This window comes from Doryrhamphus excisus, chromosome 21, assembly GCF_030265055.1.
Source record: "Doryrhamphus excisus isolate RoL2022-K1 chromosome 21, RoL_Dexc_1.0, whole genome shotgun sequence".
NCBI lineage: Eukaryota > Metazoa > Chordata > Actinopteri > Syngnathiformes > Syngnathidae > Doryrhamphus > Doryrhamphus excisus.
Window position 1 is genome coordinate 7,103,698 of NC_080486.1, and position 19,079 is coordinate 7,122,776.

At 41.8% G+C, this 19,079-nt stretch overlaps 1 long non-coding RNA gene across 9 annotated transcripts in view; it reads right to left on the bottom strand.

Moving 5' to 3' along the window:
• Window positions 1–19,079, bottom strand: part of LOC131109212 (uncharacterized) — a 28,701-nt gene that overhangs the window by 1,179 nt on the left and 8,443 nt on the right. For 2 of the 9 annotated variants that reach the window (XR_009120705.1, XR_009120704.1), the window contains exon 4: window positions 3,302–9,558. This is a non-coding gene — a long non-coding RNA (uncharacterized LOC131109212). Of the gene's footprint in view, window positions 1–598; window positions 9,559–19,079 lie in introns of those variants that run through there. The other 7 variants (XR_009120700.1, XR_009120699.1, XR_009120707.1 and 4 more) reach the window with 6 other exon arrangements.

Genomic DNA, 19,079 nt, shown 5'->3' on the forward strand with positions numbered 1-19,079 from the left:
CTGTTATACAACACCGCATTAACAATTACACACTTACAACACTACGTTAACAACTACACATGCTTCAATGCGACACTACATTAACAGCTAAACTACATGAATAACTGCAAATACTTAAAAATGACTAAATACTTTCAACAACTACAAATGCTTGAACAAAACTACACGAATAAGTACAAAGGGGTTCATAAAAGTACACAACTACAAATACGACACTATATCAATAAGTACAAGTGCGTTAACAACACTGCAGGAAAAACTACAAATAAAATACTCTGTACAAAGAAGAATTACAGTACCAAAACTTTACTGAACCTACATGAATAACTACAAATACAATATTAATAAGTTAGAATGATTTCATAATACTGCATAAATAACTACAAATACAATATTAATAAGTACGATTGCTTTATAATACTGCATAAATAACTACAAATACAATATTAATAAGAACGAATTATTTTATAATAACGCATAAATAACTACAAATACAACATTAATTTTCAAGTAAATATAGTACAAAGTACTATACTCAAATTACAATTACAATAGTAATAAGTACAAATATGTAGTAGAAAGTAGAAATACAACGCGACATAAAGTTATTACAATTTATTACATGAATAAGTACAAATATATTTTCATTGAAGTGCACGAGTAAATACAACACTGCATGTACATGCTAGAATAAAACTACAGGAAGTACAAATACAACAATGCATTAATCAGTAGAATGAAATAAGCAACACTGCTTTTATTTGGCCAATGCTGTACTATATACTATATACTATATAGTATATACTATATAGTATATATTATATAGTATATAGTATATAATGTAGCTGTACTTCTGAGGTACAGCTACACCTGCAGACATGTTTTATTCCTAAATCACGTGCCGACCGTCATAAACCCATCACTAAGTAAGAATATGATCTTCTAGAAGTACATAGAAGTACATACACCTGCTCTGCATACAAACAACCAGAGCTTCCCTCCTGCCCTCATCCTAAAAAGGACCGGACGGGGGTGGGCTGGAGTTGGGGTTTTTTGGGGGGGGGACAGGTGCACGAGGCATGCGGACAATCCGAAGCCCGAGAAGCATCCTGCAAGCATGCACAGGAGGTTGATGCATTCAGGGACCTGTAGGGACCTGCAGGGACCACCCCCCTCCCTCAGGGGCCACAGTAACACCTAGATATTTATATATAGATATTTATATATCACATATATTTTACAGACACTAAATCAATCAATCAAATGAATCAACCCTCTTTGTTTTTGCTGCTGAAGAATTTGTATTATTATATTTAAAAATGTGTTATTGTATGTTTAAGGTAAAAAAGTCTGTGATGATGATTTGATGATTTAGGAGACTTTTCTCACATTAGTGCCGCCCTTCCATTAGTCTTCATCCTGCAGGGAAGCTGCTTGTTTGTGTTCACGGAGAAAAGCTCCTTAAGAACAAAGCAGGCTTATTATCTCCGCCACGGCGATCACAGGGAGTCAAACCTCGGAAGTTTGGCCGCTTTTTTTAAACACCACCAATTTATGTACAAGATGTGGCATTTATAACCGCACATCTCCATATATAATATATTTACTGTATTCAGTCTAATTGAATCGATGTTTACTATTAGCGTTCCCTTTTAGGCTGGGCTGATTGACCCTGGATGTCAAAGTGCTTCCGGGTTCAGACCCACACAAAAAGAAACAAATCATACATTGTCAAAGGCTGCACAGGAAGCGACCCCCGCATGGTGATATCTTACAGACGCCCCCCTCCCCTTTCCTCATCCCTTCTTCTTTCGGAGGGCGGGGGGGTTGGGGGGTCCACCGGCCTGTGATCTGTGAGCTGGCACACATCACGGCGTCCATTCACAAATCCCTCCGTGTGAGCGTCACCTCGGCTCGTCTACAAACTCTCTCTGACGCTGACTTGCAGCGCCCGACACTCTGCACATGCGCAACACGCTTATAGTATAGTAGCGCGTGCGCTGCATGTCAATTGGCTGCAAGTGTACAGTCTATAGTATACACACTTTTAAAAAGGACAATATTCAAATACGAATGTCTGCACAAAGGAGGAACATAAACGCAACACGGGAGATGCTCTCGTGCTTTCAGTTGATACTGGCAGGATTTAGTCGATATTGTACTTTTATTCATAAACGTCACCACGAACATAATTTCGTCTTTTTGCAACCGTTTCCCCTTCTGTAATAAAACTATTAATACAAGCTAAAATAATAATTTCTTAATATGGAATATTTTCCTCAATAATAAGCCATGCTTTCACACTTACACGAATAATGTTTCGCCAGACGTCTTTAATCGTTTTTAATAATAATAATAATAATAATAATCCTTCACTATGTGACCATCTTTATTTACAGAATGGAGGGAAAAAAATAATATAATCATAATAGATCCACTATAGGGCCGTCTTTATTTACAACACATAAGGAAACATAATAATAACATGATAATATAATAATAGGGCTGCTGTGGCCATGATAAGTATTGCAAAAAAATAAGTCTATAATAAAGAAATAACACCTTCTTGGTGGAAATGACTGCAACATAAGAAATATAGAAATACTATAGTCTGCACGTGGAAGCGGTGGACATTGAGTTTTTTTAACGCGTTCTTTTAGGTCTGATTTTATAAAATCGGTAGCAAAAATCCACGAATAAATGTTCCGACCTGTAGAGATGTACTTTTCAAGTCTTTGGGTAGCTTTTTGCGTGGCACCACATTGTGTTCTCATGGATGGAAATGCTGCGATACTTTCCTATGAGGAGGAAAAGCAAACGTTGGGAGGAAAATGTGATGATTAATTTAAAAAAACAATACTTCAAACGGTACCTAAATAAATGTAGGAATATTTAAAAAAAATTCATTTCATGACGTACAAAAATTGGAATTTTAGTCAGGATGAAAGTGACAGGAAGTAAAATACAATCAACTCCTTAGAATTAAGAGCCAAAGTGATGCATATTTTGCAAACATTTCAAGTTGTCGACGTGACGTCATGTCGGGTGGCGCGTGCTTTATGAAGAATGACGTGCACGTACATGCAAGTGTACAGCCTTCTTGCAGTACCGTGAAGGTGGGTGTCTGGTGGGCCGAGTGAGACCGCCCGTACAGCAGCGACCTTTACGGCGTGTGCTTCTTCTTCTTCGTGCCTTCAAATAGTCCTATCGACACAACTAATAGTCTAATAGTCGCAGCTATCCTCCTCATAGGTCCAAGAAGTTCCACATTAAGTCCACAATATTCAAAAGCTGCACTCACCATTGCTGTTCTCCTTGTCCGAAGAGTCCGGTCCCCCTTTACAGACCTGCATGTGCTGTCCCTGCAGGAGGACTAGAAAGTCGGTCAGCAAAGTTAGACCAAAAGTTTTGTCTTTGGCGGCACCGTGCACACAAAACACTTGGTTTGCATCAGTGGTTCCTTTTAAAGGCATATGGACCAGCCCGGTTCTGCTTGACCTCCGCAGGCAGCGTCACCACAGGACAGCCTGGGGGGGTGGGGGGAAGCGTACAAATAACATGATTGTTATTGTTTATATTCTTTCACACCACAATGTCACCGTGTAAATATGTAGAAATTGTTTTTTTCCGAATTAAAATGCAGACATGAGCATTTACGACGCCGAATAAAAAAACAACACTTTTACTTTTTGTACATCACAAGCAATGTTGACATACGTGTCTTATATTTGGTTGTTATTTCCTGTTCGGGGGGGGCACATAATGGCGTCGGGTGTAAGAATACGATGTATAAAAATGAAGATAAAGGTCTTATTTGTGTTCAAGTGACATGTGAGAGTAAATAAAGTGTATTTTAGCTGCCGAATCAATAATTGAGAGAAGCTCGCCGCTGATTGGCAAGCAGGCAGCGTGAAGGGGGCGTGGCTGAGAGCCGAGAGTGGCCGTCACGTGGCCTGGTTCCTGGCTTCCTATTGGCCAGAGGCACGTGTCTGGGTGGACAGTGTGGAGACGTCACTCAAGGGTGTCTCGTATTGAAAAGAAGAAGTAAAGTCCACGGTGAGAGTATTTTATTTACCTTGGTGTCGCTGATAGCTGTGTGCGGACACAACACATTTGCGCCAATGGCTCTGGCGCACTTATAAGCGCAACACCCAGGGACGTAAATGTCCAAAAAGTATGTTTTTCTCCGAGGACGCTCCCGCCAGGCTTTGCATGGTGTCCGAGGCTGCACTCTTTAGTCTTTGACTTGTCTCGCGCATCCTTGTGTGAACTTCATTTCGCGGTAAAAAGGCTTCACGAGCGAAGCGGGAAAAGTGCATCACCATGGAAGAACATGAGCAGCGTAACAGAGACGAGCTGGAGCGGCAGGAGGCGGCGGAGTCCAACAGAGCCATCCTGCCGCTCCTGCAGGTGCAGGCCAATCTGCAGAACCCTCACCGGGTCACCAACTTCTTCATCGACAACATCCTGAGGCCGGATTTTGGACGCAAAAAGGAGCCGGCAGCCCACCGAGGCGAGAGTACGTTAGCGTCGCCGCCGGAGAGCCTCGGCAGCCCCGCCGCTCCGCAGACGGAGCCGGTAGGAAGCACGGTGCCGACGGAAGGTACCTCCACGCCGCACACGGTCAGCGGGGCTAAGAAGCCACCCATAGCCGCCGAGGAGCCCCTGAAAAGCCGCGGGGAGAGCGGAGACCAGTGCCTAAGCTCAGACTCGGACAGTTCCCAATCCAGCTCCAACCCAGCCCCGGCTCAGCAGCCCATGCTGTGGCCGGCCTGGGTCTACTGCACCCGGTACTCGGATCGGCCCTCTTCAGGTTGGTGGTTCCTCTTTTACGCACAATAACCTGAAATAGCACCGTAACACTGACCCGCTTTTTCCGTGACCGACTTCCACGCATCAGCTGTGCCGATACACTTCAAATCCACGGAAACAGCATTATTAAACACAGCCACGCGCCGTTTACCAATATTAAACGCATATTTCCATAAATATCGGCACGTTTAAATTAACACTACAAGAGACTACAATCGACCGATAATTTCCTGCATCGATGCGCTGTTAAGAAAAATAAAGTAACGTCTGCATGTGTTTATTTGTTTGTTTTTTAAGCTAACCTTAGAAAACACACGCAACAAGCTAGTTCGCATGCATCAACAATGTAGCTAAAATGTGGCGGAGGATTTAAAAAAAGTGTAGTACAACTTGTTCTCATGCATTATGTAGCTGGAGGAGGCGACTACTACGAGTTGTAAGTAGTACACTATATATGTGTGTGTGGGGGGTGTTAAATGTTTTTAGGTAAAAGTGAGTGAAGCATCTTTGAAATGAGGATTAAATAGAAAGCATGATGATCCAAATTAGGTGCTATCTTAATAAATTAATTTGTGTGAGTGTGTGTGTGGACACGAAGGGAGGGGCTTGTTTTCGTTCGAGCATTTCTTGATTGACATTCCACGTACAAGCGTGTATTTTGTTAATATCTGCCCGCCTCGGTGAACCCGGTCCTGTGTCTGCCCCCCCGGCAGGGCCGAGATCCCGCAAGCCAAAGAAGAAGAGCACCAGCAAGGAGGACAAGCGACCAAGGACGGCCTTCACAGCGGAGCAGCTGCAGAGACTCAAATCGGAGTTCCAGAACAACCGCTATCTGACCGAGCAGAGGCGCCAGAACCTGGCTCAGGAGCTGGGCCTGAACGAGTCGCAGATCAAGATCTGGTTCCAGAACAAGCGGGCCAAGATCAAGAAGGCTAGCGGCAGTAAGAACTCTCTGGCCTTGCACCTGATGGCCCAGGGACTCTACAACCACGCCACCGTCACCAAGGACGACAAATCCGACAGCGACTGAACACAAGCGCCCTTGTGGACCTTTTCTCTCCCAACACAGCAAGCATGAAAGTTTAGCCAATCCAGATTATCACAGAGGAATATAAAGAGGGATGTTCCTTCTTACAATGCAATAATGTCATCAAGGGCCAGTGGAAAAAGTATACCAGCATAAATAGTTTAAAAAAAAAAGATATTTCTGCAATATCACGTCTATAAAAGGTGTTGTATAAAGTTGTCATTGTTTGTTTGTTGCCCCCACCCCCCTCGCCCCCCAGCAGGAGGTCTACTAATTAATGAATGAATGCCATCCAATAATGATTGTCATTGTTACATCTGGCACTTCGATCAGAAGAAACAAGTCCAAAGAATGTTTATTTTCCTGCTGCATTGAGGCTACTGTGAATTGAAATCCAACCCATTTTGCTGAATGAATCATGTATAAATAACAAGAGAGGTTTATAGCATTATTTTCGAACACGTTGCTTCTATAAATGTATATTTGTGTGTGCAGCTATGGTAGTTAGGTTGTTTTTTTTTTAATGGCAATATCAATCATGCTGTGTTCAATGACTGATGGCAGTCACACAAACAAGTAGCATTAAAAGAAGCATTCTGCAGGTTGTATTCTTGGTAAATCTAGTAAATACATTTTATGACATTCATTTATCATTAAAGAAGACATCTGTCTGTGACTGTATTCAAATGTGTATTTATATAGATTCTATTGAAAAAAAAATCTATCCAATGACCAGTGTTGCTTTAGAGTAGATATCGGAGCTGTTTACACTGCTTGTTTATCCTGCAATAACTTTTGTTTTGTTTGTTTTGTTTTGTGAATGGAAATGTGTCTATGAGGCCTTTTGCATGAAAGCTGCAATTTGTTGTGCTGTACTCGGGGCAAACAGCTGTCTATCATTTCTATGGATGAAAAGTGTGAGCTAAGTTGCAGATACCAAATTGTGGACTTTTTTTTCCCCTCCTTTGCCTTTCAGTGTTTTTGTTGTGCATCTGCAAAAAAAGTGTGTGTGAATTAAATAAGAGGAAAATCCAAACAGAAACACACTTTGCCTTAAAAAGTTCACATGGACTTTTTTGTGAAAGAGAGCTGTGCCGAATCAGAGAAGCAGTATTACTTTGAAATCTAGTTGGATGCCTTTATGAACACTGCTGGTACCACATTATGAATTTACTCATCAGCATATATCTATCTATATATCAACAACCTTTCAATGAAATAACAGCACAGAGTTGGAGATTACAGTGCTATTTTTTCCTTTTTTCCTGGAAGTATCCTTTGCTAAAAAGACGAAAATGTACATACTTTGTATCATGTATTCATTGTGTAATTAACTGCCTCTTGGAAATTGCAAAAGAATAAATAAACCTTCAAGATTATACAAAAAAAATGTTTTGGCAATCAAAATACAGATTTAAGAGGGGAGGGGGGGGCTTAGAACAAAAGGTTTCCAGATGTCAAACATTCAGAGGTGTAATTATAAACGTAGAATGGCACAATAATCCTTCATTCCACGCCAACACCCACTCCTTCACCATCAAATTCATGGCGGCACAGATTAAAACATTTGCACAAGGAGCTCAACATTATGCAAGAGAACAATTCCCAGGCATGTACCCCCACCCCAACAATGGCCTATCTGCATTTTCATACTTGAACCACTAGTCTTTGTTTGTGCTTTGGACCGCTGTCTTCACCACAGTCGGTCTTCCTTGCACCCTGCTGGAAAAAAAATGCTTCTGTCCAGAAATGGAAGTGGAAGGAAGGAAGGGAGGGAGGGCCGTGGAAAGAGAGAGGAGGGGAGTGAGAAACCAAGGTCAAAGCCTGTCATGGCTGCAGGTGGCTGGTTTCTACCCCCCCCCCCATCCTCAGTAACCCATTCTCCACACAGAGCCTTTCCACCCAAACTGTGTTCCCCTTCTCTCACGCTCACACACATCTTACTATCACCTGCCTTTATTATTTCCCTTCTTGCCTCACACACACACTTCATTCATTTCTGCATGCTTACCCGCTCTCGTGCTGCATGGAAATATTGGCAGGGAGAAGAGTTGAACGCGGGACACAGAATGTGACTTGTATCCCAGCATCATTGGTGAAGACTTCTAGGTGATGTCCAGGAATAGCTTGTTGGGTTTTTTTAGGAGTAGTGCCAATAATTAATTGCAAAGAAGCTAAACCCCCCCAAAAAAGGTCCCATCCGGCTACGACCCCCTCTCGGCCATCCTCCTCCCCTACGGTGTGCTTTACACGCATGCTTCCTGCGGCCACAGTGGAATCTGCTCCGAGGTGCCCGGGCGTTGTGGCGGAAACATAATTAAAGTGGTGAAAGATGTAAAAGGTGAAGAATGGGGATGACATCAGGCCAATTTCACACTTGGCACTCCAATGGCGAGGTCCAAGCCAGGAGGACTCTTGCCTCGCAACGCAGATCAAAGCCCACTGTCGCGAGGTGAAAGGACACCTAACTATGCTAATCCCCAGGACGAATATATTTTAATCTTGTTAGAATACAAGTTAATGCCGTGGCTCAGTGACCGAACCTTGGCGATAACTTTTTTTTTTTTCTGGCTTCATTCAACGGTCTCCGTCTGGTAAACAAAAACTTTACTGTACAAGCAGCAGATCGCAGTCATGGACCAAGGTTTTCATTGAGGCTGGTGTTGGCGAGGGCGGCCAACATCCAAAAGGAAATGAGTATTCTGTGCAGGCCGGGGTCGTCCCTGCTCACATTGAGGCCTTGGATGTGTGAAGCACCTTGGTAACCCTTGATCTCTCATGTATGGAAGTCAGGCCGCTGGTGCCTGCAGAGGTTTGACTGGGCACACAATAGCCAGCGGATGCTTTCTGCAAAAGTCACAGCCAGGCAACTCTCATTTCACACACCCTGTTTGAGTGACCCATGAGAAACACACTTTTTTCCGTCAGAGGGGAAACAATCATTCTACTGACTTTTGGGATGTGTTTAAGTGGGTTGACTTGCAAATCCTGGAAGCCAAATCTTTCTCCAGAGAGAAAGCAACGATGAATGTGATGTTATTTATAATGAGTTTCTATGAACATATTGCATTCATTCATCATATTTTGTGAACTTTGAAGAAATGCTCAATTTCGGGCTTTCCTGTTGGGTCTATTCTTGCAAATAACCTGACTTGCAAGCACACGGTTTTGAAGTGGAGTTTTATTGACGAGTTAGAGAGAAAGGTTGCTGGTTACATTTCCGCTTTTATTCAAATGATGCATTGATGATGATAAACATCGACTCTCTATGTGAAGTATGACAAAGTAAAGCAGCAAAGTAAAGTCTGTGCTCCAGGAAAGACCACAATCGGTTTGTTCTTATTTCAGAAACATTTAACCATAGAAAATGATGATCACAATTTTTTTAGAGGGTTAGTTTTCCATAACATCATAGTTGAACTCCAAATTGCCCAACATTTAATGAATGAAAGTAAATACATATGTCAAAAATATTATATTATATTCAGCTGCATTCAATCCAGTGGTGTTTTTATTGGAAACAGGGTCAAGGATACAGCAGACTCACCTCAGGCCCCCTCACCCTGCCCGGGGGGACCGGCCTGTCACTCGCCTTATGGTTACGCATCATGGCTGACAGAGGCACAAAGCGGGAGCCCGGTTCTGCAGCAACAGTGGCAACATCATCACCAAAAAAAAGCCCATCCTCAGGATGACATCTTCCTCCGAGCGCAGCAGCACTGTGGAAAAGTCAAAAAATATATATACACGTTCACTGCAAGGGCCAATACCAATAACGTGTCAACCAGCATGAGTATGTGGGCCTAAAAATAGACTCTGTGGACATTTCCCCTCAATTCTACCCCACGACAAACTGCAATAGAGTTGTTGTGAAGTGTCAGTCAGGCCTGTATGGTTAAGAAAATACTCTAAGTGAATAAACTCATTGAGTGAGCTATTTTAAATGGGTCACTGAAAGCACATTGGCTTCGTATAGCCTATACAGCCTGATTGGTCCCAGTCACATGACATAATAGCCTGCATAGAACGCTTTTACTAAGAACAAAAGGGCTTCAATCATAACAGATCCTCCCACTGTGTTCCTCCTCCATTTAAAAATGAACACACGCAATCAAGGACAATGCTTCCCCACTTAAGAATACAAATGATAGCATGCAGTGTGCAGTATGGAGCTGAGAAACAAAGCACGCATCAAGCCAAACTCTAGCAATAATTTGGAGGATAAAATGGCAGCCGGCCAAAGACGTGGGTGCGGAGTTCAAAGAGGGTTAACACTTCCCAAAAATTGGCAACACTGGAGTTGCAAAAGTCACATTCAGCGTTGATGTTGTCCATTTGGCTGCGTTTCAGTAGAGGGTTTTTTTGCATATAATGCTGGAGGGATCTATTAACTTCTAAAATAGAGTGTTTTGGATTTGGCAAAAATGAGTGATACAGTCTTTAGGACTACACTCCTTTGTGTACGTGGGCCTCCATGCACAAGCAAAATCATCATCTCACTTGCAGGCGGGCACACAAGGCGAGCTACAGCTCAGTCAACCATGTCCTAGCTCACCGTCATGGGCGTTGCCTCCCTCCCGCCTTCTCTCTCACTCATGCTGCCATTTTAACTGCTCCTGAGTGGCGGACGAGAAAGGGCGGGGTTGGCGGCGACTGCCATGATGGCGGCCGGGATCACCAGAACACCCACTCCCAAGAAGAGTAGCCCCAACACGCTAAAAGACAACACTACCAGGCCAATGTTGTGATGTACAAACAACAAATATTCACTGAGGATATTCTCTATTTTCAAAAACGTAAACACATGCCTTACACTAGCGACAGAAATGTACCAAATGTCATATACAGTATTTACTTGATTATTTTCCAAGTTATTCACTGAAACGACACTGAACACATTATCATAACTCCAAATAATGAATTATCTTTGTTTCAAGGTAAGTCCAAATACATACCACAAATAGATGTAAACCATCAATTATTCTAATGTTTTGCCAAAAATATCCAACAACCCAAAGTTGTCCAAGATTTACTAAAGTAAGAATGTAAAACACTATTCACTGTTCAAGAGAACATTCTATGAAACTCCAAAACATAAACCAGGTGCATCATTCCCAGAGAAAAATGGGTTTATAAAAACATAATGCTCAGTTTTGCTCGACTGTCAAATAGGTATTCCTTTCCTATAGGGTTTATTACTATTCTGCTGGTACGTGGCTATGCTGCAAGACTACACCAGGATGGGCAAACTTTTGGACTCAGGGTTTGAACTAAACAGTGCGGTTAACAAAATTGTCCGGGGGGCCGGGCTATATATTTGATACATGCACACTATAGTTTAATCTTGTAATTCCAACAGTCCACCTGGAATTAATTGCCTTTTGGAATTATCTGTAAAAGTGTCATACATGTGCTTGTGTCCCTTTTTTCCAGGAGCACTTTAAACATCATACTACATAAAATAACAAAACCGGATTCTACAGTTGGTTTTACTGACGTAAACCATCAAAAGGTTGTCTCGGTTTGACCGCCAGCTTCAGACTGCCAGTTTCTATGACTTTGGAAGCAACTGGCAGGCCGGATTCAAATGGGTGGCCGTAGTTTGCCCACCATTGGACTAGTGCTTATTAGTATTTTGGCCTTCCCATGTAGCTAAATGAGGTGAGCAGCTGTACTGTACAGTTACAGGAGGCATGGGATGGTTACTGGTGAGAAGGTATACCACGGTATGAAAAAGTCACAGTTTCAAAACCACTAAATATGTCCCTCATACCGTTCCTAAGATATGGTTGAAAGTGGAGGTCAGTGCAGCCACTATATGGAAATACTTTGTTGGGTGCTGTGTTATCCACTGGGCTTTGATGTGTTCGAACCACAGGGGTGTGCTGTGGTGCCAAAAGTCATCGTTGTCACCTTTGTGGGTCGACATATTACTTACGTCGAGCTTGAAAACGAAACCAGGAAAATCCAACAAAATGAAGGTCGTATTCAGGAATCAAATTGCATGTTGAGTACTATAAATTTGTACATGTTGGTAGGTCTGACAGTTCTCCCCGTACCCCCCAGAGGGACCCGCCCCACTGTTTGAGAAGCACTGCCTTAGGGAGTGATTAGAATAGCCACTTATTGTTTTTCTTTGTCTTTCTGTTTATTTAGACCACACATACGTGCATCAAGACATTATTATAATTTACGGAGTGTCCATGAATGCAAAGTCCTCCGAGGAGGACTGGAGTTGGACACGCGCACAATATATGGTTGATGCGTTCACATCAATAAAGTTATGAAAGAGTGGGGACGCTACACTGTGCTTCCATTTGCCGTCATCACAGAGAGGTGTCGTTTGACATGATGAGCATGACTAAACCGTGCAAAAGATTTTTACGTAATTAATGAAATAAATTAGTTACCGGCATTAACGTGTTAGTTTTCGAGCCCTAATTATGTGGTTTTAAAATAACTGTTTTGACTTGACTTGATTTTCGAGCTGTGATTGCATATTATTGCCCAAGGTTATCTTACCATCAGAATGTCATCCTGGCCCATGCCTGGTCACAAGCATACTAAATGGGGAGATGATCCAAACTACTGCTGATCTACTCCTGACCGTCCTTCCCTGGTGGGATACAGCTACCAAAGCTGTATAGTCAGCAATATTGTGAAGAGGTCAGTTTATTACTTACATTTAAAAGATAGATCATGCCATACCCTCACTTCCTCTTTTTCACCTCCGGGGAAAAAAAAGGCCAAATATGTTTGGGGTCAAAGTTTATAAAGTCCTCTTGGCAACACCAAGGCAACAAGCAACGGTGTCTAGACAGGTCATGGTATCCCCCGCCCCTCAATGCCCAAGCTACCACCCTCTGGTTCCTTCCGGAAGGAAGGGTCAGCAGTAGCCAAGTGCAGGGTAAACAGGGTGGGGCGGGGTTGGCCTTTGGCCCTGCTGGGGTCGGATCAGCACCTCCACCCTCCAGTGATCAAAGATGAGGATCTTCCATGCCAGGCCCAGAGAGAAGAGAGGGGGCCGGGTCGGAAGATGAACTCTACGTTTCTGTAATCTAGACGTGTCCATGGCCCGATTGTCTCCTTTCACAGTCCAAAATGGACCCTTCCGGTGGCACTGATTACATTAGGCAGCAGAGACTCTTTTCACAAGGGCAGCCAGACAAAAGAGGCGCTTCCGTGGCCCTCACCATCTGGTCCCCAAATAACAGAAAAGGTCCCGGGAAGTGAAAAAAAAAGCCCAGCCAACACTGAATAAGACTGAATAAAAGGAACGCTGTTTGAATAGATGGGATGGCTGGACAGATAAGCAAACATACAGTAAAGCCTTACACATTTACACAAAGACTGAAAGCACAAATAAAGCCATGTACCAGCTCTGCGCATCCTTGACACATTTAGACAAAAATGGAAAAAGTGTGGTGAATCAAGAGGGCGTCATTATCACTAAACTAACTAAGCATCCATGAAAACATGAAATGACCAAATATGAATGACGTTGGCTATATCACACAATCCTGCAGCAACACCTCCAAACATCTACGCTTTCTGCTAACTGCAATTCTTTCTTTGGCTTGTTCATGTTTAATTGAAAAACATAACAGTGTGGAAAGGAATCTGCCAGGTAGGTTTCATGCTGTTAGTGTCAGACAGAATGTGATGTTTGAAGAAGCTGATTAAATGCTCTGCTATGCATGGCTTGTTTTCCTTCTCCCAGCACAAAGCCTATGAGGGAATCTGGTAAATAAACAGCCTCATTAGTGGCAAAGGTGATGGCGCCCTTGATGGTGAGTGCTATTGTCAGGAGAGTGTGTGAGAATGTGCCGCATTGACAAGTCAAGTTGGACTGAGCAGCCTGGTCCATGTGGGACGAGCAGCAGTGTCATAAAAAAACAAACCTTTAACTATTTATTTCAGCTCCTGAAGGGCACATGATAATGATTTGTGGGAAGAAGTGCACCAAACAAACTTCACCACTAAATTAGGACCCCCAAAAAAGGGGGGAAAAATTATTTAGGATGAAGAAGGTATGGAAATTTCAAATTATACATTGAAACTGCACCTGGAATACCAAATTAAATAAACAGTGAATAAATTTCTTTATTAAGCAAAGTGTCCTCCACACTGATTGGATTGCATATTCAATAAGATTAATAAAAACTACAATGAACACTGGAAAAAACATCATTTGTTGCCAGTGCCTGATTCTTGAAATTAGACTTTCCTGTGCAATATAACATGCTATGGACTGTTAGATTTTTACATATTTGTGTTAAAACAATTAATTCACACTTGAGTGGCGTCCACGTGCTGTTACCATTATGCCCTCTGAAAAATGTCCCAAGGAAATTGTGTCTTGCAGAAACTGGCCATAACTAAGTTTATTTTTCTGTATATTCAATGATATTTCCACTATGCCTTGTGGGAGCAGGGTGGAGGCTCAGCACAGTATTTTTTTAAATACTATTTGTTGTTGAATCCCTACAATGTGCTTAGCGTCAGTGTGTTGTTAGCATAAATGCCATGTGGCAATTTCTATTATTATTTGCTAATTCTATGCTCTGATATTTTCAGTCCTGTTACTTAGATGAGCCATCTTGGCTTTGGAAACTTATACACAAATGAAACAAAAAAAGAATGTACATTCAGCAAACAACACAGGGAGAAATGGAATGATCCATAGCTGGCATTTGACATCTATATCTAGAGAGGAGAGAGTGGATTTTACCCAAAATGGTTGACTTCAGACGCAACAATAAAGTCCTCAAACATCAACATACAAACACAACGGCAGTCTTTTACGTTTGAATGTTTTCATTTGTCATATGTGGAGGTGAGAGAAGAAAGCCATGAATGAAAGATGTTGTGACATGTGATGTTCTGGCAATAAGGCTCATGTTGCAAAAACAAGAAAATAAGTCAAAGACGTCAAGATAACGGCTCTATAGAGGTGCAGCGCTGACGTGCGCTGACATGAGGATTTAACATGCATGCCTAGTGTACACACCTGCTAAGTATTTTCTAGCCTCGAGTAAAACCTACAAAAAAAAAAACACACACACGTTCACATTCACTGGATTTTCTTTCTCTAGCCTAAAATGCTTGATTTTGCGGCAGTTGTGGCAAAAGTTTCAATGTTTTGCCCGCCCCCCCAATTACATTGCATCAGCTTAGGATTTTACATACTTATCAATGTTTTAGGTGTTCTTTGTACAATCAACCCCAAAAAGTACAGTATTTCAACAAATCTAACAAAATATGCTTTAATTGCATTTTAAAGTCAAGTGCAGAGCTTTTTTTACATTGGCAGCACTTTACCACTCCCACCCAGGATCTCACTGCCCTTTTCTGTGATGCCTGATTTCACAAGAATTTTTACCAAACATTGTGATGGAAGCTGCAGTGTTTTTTTTCTGTGTTGGTTGGGATAAAATTGCGATAACGTAGCACTAAATGGTTGTGATTTTCCCTCTGCGTAATTAGATAGATAAATAGGGAATAAGTAATGAATGAATGAATACAGAGAAGAAAAAGGCTGAGAAAAGCATCTTACCAACATGGCACAGAAAAATGTGCAAAACAGCAAAGTAAAAAAAAAGACTAAGACTCACATGAGAAAAAAAGCCTTTCACACTACACTACATTACTACAGAAATAACATTCTCGTGTTAAACGATGCCAAAGTTTCACATAATGAGGTTTGCGTATTTGGACGTGAGCCCTAAAAGAAGTTTGTGATGACTCAAAACGCTCGGTTTCAGAGGGCGTTGTAAAACTGGAGGTGTGTGATGTCACACATGGGCGGGCTTCCTCATATGGGCGTGCGCTGTATGCCAGATACGCTCTGCTTCTGTGTTTACACTGTTAGCAATGTCTCCCAGGAAGTGTTTCATTCTGGTGTAAGAGAAAGCTACATTTGTTTATAATTTCTAATGACGCAAACATCAGGCACAAATGGTTGGAATTGCTGATTCCCTACCAGCAAATGAAAAAGATTTTAAACTGTCAACGGCATTTCACACCGGACTGTGAACATGGGCCAGTATGTGGCAAACTGTCACTGAAGCCTGACGCCTTTCCAACGTTACTTGTTCATGTGGAAGAGTCTGAAGAGCAAGGAGTGAGTAACAATTCATCAGTGTCCTAACTGTGTTTATTCTGTGTAAGTCACAAGACAAAAGCTCTTGTTTGTGTAGCATTATAGAGTGTGTATTCAGGGAGCGGGGTTGCTAATAGCTGTTTCCCCACCACAATAAGTGGCTCTACCAGAGTTTTTTTAAACCCTGGTAGTCCCACAAAAATATGTAAATGACCACATTGCATTTTACCGAAGCAGTAGGTTTTCTACAGGTAACGCTAAAATGCTAAAGCTACTAACCATTGAGGGACGTCTTGAAGTAAACTTGTTTCTTGAGAAACTGCTGACTGTCCAGTCTCTACTTTCAGATTGGATTCGGGATCCAACACATCTGGCTGTATGTTAAAAGCCAACGTTTTAAAAAAGTCGCCGTATCAACTCCTGTAAAGTTGGGTTCACAGCTGGCGGCACAACAACAAAAGTTCTCCGAAGCACTTGAGAGTGTGACCAAACACAGCGGAGTGGGCATGCCCAGAAGCGGCAGTGGGTGGAAAAAATTAAAACAGACCATTTTAGTGGGAAGTGCAAAATCCAAAGAAATACAGGTGGAATAGGTGCAGATTGTGGAAGATCTAGAAAGCGCTTTGTGCTGGTTATTGTGTGTAGCTGGTCTATAGGAGTCCACAACTCAATACAAAGGGTCGAAAAATGAGCATAATAGGTCCCCCCCTTTAAAGTATGCCCAAGCTCCATTTTTAGTATTCTCCGTTTGAAAGATGTAGTGTAATAAAAATGGTTCAGGGGTGCGATACTGTATATGAGATACACTGTATGTTTAGGATGAGTATAGTTCCACAGTTACCTGTGGTTACAGTGTATAGCTCCATCTGCTGCCATTTGGCATACAAATGGGTGCATAGTTTGCAAAACAAACACCAATAAAAGCTCTTTTAATTTCTGCTTTATCATCTGCAAGTTGCAGACATTCAGACACAGTGTGTGTTTTACACTTGAAAAGTGCTTCTCCATCTTAAACCTTCTTTTATGTGTGCATTACACATACTTTAGACTGTTGAAAGTGATCTATAACGGTGATTGTTGTTGGTCGATGAGAAACGAGCAATAAACAAGGAAACAAGGAAGCGAGGACGTAAGTGTGCCATGCAGGGACCCATTTGATTGGATAGAGAGCTGACGTGGGCTTTTGAGCGCTACTCTAAGATAAATTCAATTGGCAAAAATGACAATTGGCCACAAATGTGCAGGGTAGTTGCAGAAATTGGACAGTTTGCATAATTTGTGAGGATTGGTTGAAATCCTGCAGGGTCTGATTGACAGGTCACGTGAACGGGGGACACATATAAAAGGGAAGCAGGTGGGGCCAGTCAAGTGGAGTACACCAGCGCCGTCCCCAATCTGTAGTTTTCTCTATAATGAGTTCTTTTTCACATCAGTCTTTAGATTATGTCATCAGGCCCTTACAGAGAGCTCATTATTCAATGCAGCAAACAAGGCGGAAATAAAAATCCAATCCTATGGAGACGTAACTGGATTGGCCGTGTGAAACCAACAAGAACCAACACCTGGCACGCTGCAGCAGAAGTGGACTGTATCAAAATGATGCTGGCTAGATTCTCACATGACTACAGTTTGAAAAGTTAAAGAAGAAGAAATGTTGATCGATCAAAACAGCAACTGATGAGTTAATCAATGACGGACAGTAACCTAGATCTCAACATCACATCTCCATCATCTACAAGGATCCAGAATTGCAGGACTCACCTGCAGAACCTTGGTTAGCAACATTAAGTTGTTTCACAGGGTCCTACTCTAACCAAAACGGAAGTTAACTGAATCAATTATCCCCATAAGAAATACAGTCATCCCTACTCAAAAAAGAATGAATAAATGACAGTTGTTTCACGGTTGACTATGGACTGTTATTATTAGTCCAAACATATTGACAGACAAGATATGAGTAGTATTCTGGTAATTACATTACAGTAATGAGACATGACATTAGATTATATTACCTTCACATTGCATGTAGTCAGCCATGGCATGTCGGACATTCCTTCTTGACCTTCTTCCCCACTGTGTTTGAAACCCTTAAGTTCAATTGGAGGCTAGCTAGTTCGGTAGCATGCAATTCCATAGCCTGTGCATTACAGCTGAGCAATATGTTGTAAACAAAGAATATAAAGCACTTAATGTTACTATAGGGGTGTTAGTTCATCTCTATGGGGCTCTAGTAATTGTATTGATAAATTAATTAATTATTTATAAATTAAATATTCGATGCTCTCACTATGAAAATTCAATTTATTATTGAATATCCTACTTTGAGGAAAGTCACGTATCGCAGTCTGGTCTGGAACCGCAATCAATGAGGAACAACTAATGTAAAGTCCGAAAGCCATTTTCATAGTTTATCATAGTAGTTTTACATCCAGACACCAATTCAAAATGCATATAAATGATGAATGAAAGAGATGTGACTGAAAACAGAAACGTGGTGGTGGTAGAGCTCGCTGTCACATCGTGTCTTTGGGATCTTTGGGATTGTCCTTGGGATCTTCAATGAAGGTAAACGTAACCTTAAATATTCATTTATCACTATTATTTATATGAATGAAAGTCACAGAAGTGTGTTCCGTGTGTGTGGAGAATGTCTGTTTACGGCTGAGACGAGCTGCGTTCAAAAATAAACATGCTTCTCGTATTTTTTCACTCAGAACCTGCACGTCGTCATCAGAATTGTAAAACAATCCTTACATTAAAGCCGTAAAACACAACGTGGTGAAAATATACTCATAGAGCCCGATTCACACACACACAACCACATGAGCATGCTAAACTAAGCTAACCCCGATTCGCTTTCATGGATTCCACCAACTTTCGCCAGTGTTTATTGCCATTTCAACCTGTTTCGGTTGGGAGGGGGCTGTTTAGTGTTTGCGTCCAACACAATTGAGCTATCCGCCAGGAAATTACTCCCGTTATGACAAAAGCATTCATTCACTTTGTCAATTTCCAGGAGATTCCGTGTTAAACAGTAACTTCCATTTCTATTGGCCAGTTCCATCTGTAATTCCGTGAACACGGATCAAATGATCACACCCTAAAATTGTGTCTTAAATCTTTTACGTTAACCGAAAC